Consider the following 5,120-nt stretch of genomic DNA (forward strand, 5'->3'; position numbering starts at 1 on the left):
TCTAGACCATAAGCTCACTGTGGACAGGGAATGTGCTTGTTTATTGTTATATTATACTCTCCCAAGTGCTTAGTTCAGTGTTCTGCCTATATTAAACACTTTTAGTACAGTGCTCTGCACCCAGTAAGTGCTCAATAAATACGATTGAATGAATGAATGAATGAATGAATGAAATATGATGCTTCTGACAGTGAGGTTGCAACCATGAATTTGGGATCAAAAGTTGATTCTGAATCCAGGGTCCCCGTTCCATCCTCAAGCATGGTGGCATATACTAGGTTGAGCAGGATTGGACTGACCCCACAGACCTGCATAACTCCAGGGCTGACAGGCAAAGCCCCTCTCAGGGTTGCACCTGGAGAGTTCCCAGTACTCTACCAGTCTCGACTACAGGAGGGAGAGTCAAGCAGAGGCATATCCATTCCATTCCTAGTTTGAGCAGTGGCCAGCGAGTGGGAAACAATCTGATACAAGCCATAACTCATCTATGCTGGGCAGCAGCGGCATGGGAGAGAGTCGAGGGAAGTGACTCAAGTTTATGGCTCGGAATAAGACAAGGGTAAATCACTTCTATATTTTTATCAAAAAAACTCTATGGATACACTACTACAACGATTATAGATGGAGGCTGGGTGTTCTTTGGGTGATGTATCCATGGCGTCACTATGAGTCAGAGATGACTTGACTCAATTGCGTGAGACAGATGGAAAAGAACAGACTAAAAGATTTCACTTCTGGGAGATAGCTGCAAGATTAGCTCTCTGACTAATAGTTTCAGAGGAAAATCAGAAAACTGCATAGAAGGCAAATACGTAGCCAGGTGCCAGGTTAAGTTAAAGGACGGTAGGAATGCAAATGAGGATGTCAGAGATGCTTATGAATCAGTAATTCCAAGAGGAATTATTTTTTATGAACAAATGCAAATGCAGGAATCCTGTGGAATCCAGATTCAATAAAAACTGCGTGGAAAATAAAACCTCCTCTCCAAATGATGAACACTAAAACACAAAACGCTCTTGAGAGAGAGCAGAGCTAGGAGGAAGGCCTCTGGGTAGGTGTGAAAGTTGCAGCTGTAGTGATTAATTTAAATTAAAGAGCCATCATGTCTTTTTCTAAATGTTGCCACTGGAAAGCAGAACCTAATCCCAGATAGTCATCCCTAGAGAACAGAATTCAAATGGGAGACTCTGGCAGTGGCAATCATTTATGTTTGGAACTTTTGGCCATGTTAGAGCATGTCTGCTAGATATGAGTTAGAAACTAAAACAAAATGATGAAAGAAACAGCAAGAAGGGCTGTGACAGACTCTCACCAAGCTGAGATTCCAATAGTCTAGGATTTACAAATGAATTTGTTGAATTTAATGCCTCAAATAAATACTGTGTTGATGAATCAGTTTCCTAATACAATTTTCATAGTCAATCATGGTTTTAATTAACTAGAGAAAACAGGGTATTTAATAACACATTCTCAAAGATGGAATGCTGAGATTCAGGTGGTCATAACTCATGATCACCTCACATCAACCTTCACTTCGCCATTACCTCTTGTTCACAAGTAGGAAGAGCCTCAGAGCATGGAAATGGAAGGCACACTGTATTTGTGTGGATATTTTGTTTTGAAAGCACAAAATAAATGCCTGATTGGCAGGGAGTATCCTGTATGATGCATCCTCTAAGTCTTTTTAGGCTCAAAGTACGGGAATCCATTCCTTTACTGGAAACATATTGGGAAAACTTCAGCTTCTCTTCTTGTATTTGACTTGCAAGTTGAGTAGCAATTGTTCAGCAATTCAACATCTTTTACATATTTCCTTTCAAAAATGAATTCACGTGCTCAGCTTGTATCTGCTTTTATTTTTTGATATTTTATTGCAATCTTCTCATTGATATCAGCATCCGACTGAATCAATATGATAGACCCTTTATGACCCTATGCAGTGTTGAAGATTTAACCATTATGCTACTGCTCCTGCCATTTGTTGGTTGCTGACAGTGTGCCTAACAATGTACTCAATTCTTGACCATCAGTAGGTCTTTGTTCTGGAAATTACTAAGCAACTTGGCTGCCCTGAAAAATTCATCAAGATTCTGAGACTACTGAATGGGTCACAGCTGAGGGTGCCCTATCTGATCCATTATCTATTGTGAGAAGAATAAAACAAGGATGTGTAGAGGGCCTGGTCCTATTCAAAGTAACCTATGCAATCATGCTGTATGATGCAACAGATCTGAATGCATATGTTAGAATACACTTCTGCACACCTGGGAAATTCTTCCAACTCAATAGATTTTGAGAATCAACCTAGGTCCCAGAAACAGTTATTCAAAAATTCTATATGGTAATGACTGTACCCTAGAGGTCTACACCCATGAACTTATACAAAGAATTGTAAATGTTGCACTGGATCAGCCAGGTGTCACAGATACACAGTAGGTTTAAGGAAACTGAGGTGATGTATTAGCTATCAGAGAAGACATACACACAACCAAAAATTTATATTTGCAACATAGAGTTTTTAAAATGGTATTTGTAAAGTGCTTACTATGTGCCAGGCACTGTTTTAAGTGCTGGATTTTAAAAGCAGACACAGAATTACATTACCTAGGCAGCACACTGACCAACATCATAATGAAAGACAAGAATCAGAAAACTGTATCAAGAAGGCCAACACCCCTTTTGAAAGACTGTCTACCACAGTATGATGGAAGCATGATGTTAGGATCCAGACCAGAATAAGCATTTGCAGATCCAAGTGTTGTCTGACCCTCTGTGTGAATGTGAGACCTGGATGCCCCCCCCCGAGGATAATAATAATAAGGATGATATTGTTTAAGTGCTTACTGTTATCAAGCACTGTTCTTAGCACTAGGGGGTGGGGGGGATACAAGGTAATCAGGTTGTCCCACTTGGGACTTACAGTCTTAATCCGCACTTTACAGATGAGGTAACTGAGGCACAGAGAAGTTAAGTGACTTGCCCAAAATCGCACATCTAAGTGGCAGATCTGGGATTAGAACCCATGTCCTCTGATTCCCAAGCCCGTGCTCTTTCCACTGACCCACACTACTTCACATCTGGTTTTTTGTACAGCTCCATCACCCTCACTTACCAGCCAGACTTAACAACAAATGGTAAAACAAGATTACTGACAATGAAGTTTTGGAACATAGTTTCCTAGCAATGAAGCTATGCTAACTGCAACACAGCCATGCTGGATGAGACAATAGGAGAAGGATGATCAACAACAGGAAACCCAGACAGCTGCTATATGGAGAGCTGAACTTGAGAATCGAAAAGGAAGGAGATTAGAGAAAGCATTGTAAGGATATGTTAGGGGAAGTAGTGTTGCCTAATGGATAGAGCAAGGGCCTTGGAGTCAGAAGAACCTGGGTTCTAATCCTGCCTCTGTCACTTGTCAACTGCGTTAACCGTTGTTGGGAGTGGGAAAGAGGGGAGATATTTTTCTCTTTGCTCCTTGCTTGCTGGACTGCAACAGGGGGACAGAGTTTGTAGAAATCAACAAAGGGTCCATCCTGACATCACAGAGAAACAATCACTAATTTCAAAATCTAAATTTGACTGTTACCTAAAATAGTTTGCAAATCATAGCAATTCCCTTATATTAGGACTCAGGTGGAATCACAATTTGATCTAGAGTCCAAAGTTGGGATTAAGGATAGAGTTCAAGTGATCCTTGTCATATCAGCTCTTCTCCACATCATCATATTTGGCTTTTGATAGGGGAGGCAAGATGCACTGTTGAAGGCAATTGCAGGAGTTTTGACTTCGTTTGTCAATCAGGAGTATAAAACCACGTCTGGTCATTATCAGCTAAATACCAGAACCTCCAACTCAGAAGCATAGGCTAAGGGAAGTAACTCTGACATGCTAGACCAGAGGTCTGAAGTTTGCATAGTGGACATTGGGATCACAGGCTTGGTATTCTGCAGAAATGGTGCATTTGGCTATTCAGTTATGTGACCTCCATGAGTAGTGAAGAATTTGGTCACTTTAAGTAGGATGAGGGGTGAAAGAAGACCTCAATCAATTAATCAACCAAGCAGCATGACCTAGAGGAAAGAGCATAGGCCTGGGAGTCAGAGGATCTGGGTTCTAAACCTAGCTCTGCCAATTACTTGCTGTGTGACCTCGGGCAAGTCGCTTAACTTCTCTGTGTCTCAGTTTCCTCGACTGTAAAATGGGGTCTAAATGCTTTTTCTTCCTCCTATTTAGACAGTGACCCTCATGCAGGATAGTGACTGTGTCTAACCTAATCAACTTGTAATAATAATAATAATAATGACGGTATTTGTTAAGCACTTACTATGTGCCAAACACTGTTCTAAGCACCAGTATATACAAGATCATCAGGTTGTCCTATGTGGAGCTCACAGTCTTAATCCCCATCTTACAGACAAGGCATCTGAGACACAGAGAAGTTAAATGGCTTGTCCAAAGTCACACAGCAGACAAGTGACAGAGGTGGGATTAGAACCCACATCCTCTAGCTCCCAAGCCCAGGCTCTTTTCTCTAAGCCATGCTGCTTCTCACACCTTCTTGTAACTACCACAACACATAGAACAGTTTTTGATACATGGTAGGCATTTAACAAATACTATAAAAAATGAATTAATAGTATTAGCTCATTGTGGGCAAGAATGTGTCTCTGTTGTTATATTGTACTCTCCCAAGCGCTTAGGTCAGTGCTTTGCACACAGTAACGGCTCAATAAATGTGACTGACTGAATGAATGAATTTATTAAGTACCTAGTGAATGCTGTACAAAATGCTTGGGATAATATTATTGGGGCCTATTGCCATGCAGGGCTTGGGGCACTTGGATATGAAGGGGTTAATAGATTGAGAGTCATAGGGGCAGGATGAAAGAGAACTAGAGAAAGAATAGTTGGAGATGGTTGGAAAAAGGCAATTAGTGGATGAATGAGCAATAGTAGTAGGAGATTTCTTCAAGAATAGCAAATAGAGAGGAAGGAGCCAGAGAAGACGTATATCTTCATCCAGCAGGAGGACAGCAGCATATAATAAAAAGCAAGCAGACAGGGGAAAGTCTGATACCGGAGGGCCTCAGCCATGAAAAGTGATCCTTGATCACAAA

The 5,120-nt window shown here is 41.1% G+C and overlaps 1 non-coding gene across 1 annotated transcript; it reads left to right on the forward strand.

Annotated features, from left to right (window-relative positions):
- Positions 1 to 337: 337 nt before the first annotated feature.
- LOC114814859 lies at positions 338 to 475 on the forward strand. The gene has a single exon (XR_003762655.1). It is a non-coding gene; the product is annotated as a small nucleolar RNA SNORA7 (small nucleolar RNA).
- The last annotated feature ends 4,645 nt before the right edge of the window (positions 476 to 5,120 follow it).

The sequence above is a fragment of the Ornithorhynchus anatinus genome, chromosome 10 (genome assembly GCF_004115215.2).
Source record: "Ornithorhynchus anatinus isolate Pmale09 chromosome 10, mOrnAna1.pri.v4, whole genome shotgun sequence".
Lineage (NCBI taxonomy): Eukaryota > Metazoa > Chordata > Mammalia > Monotremata > Ornithorhynchidae > Ornithorhynchus > Ornithorhynchus anatinus.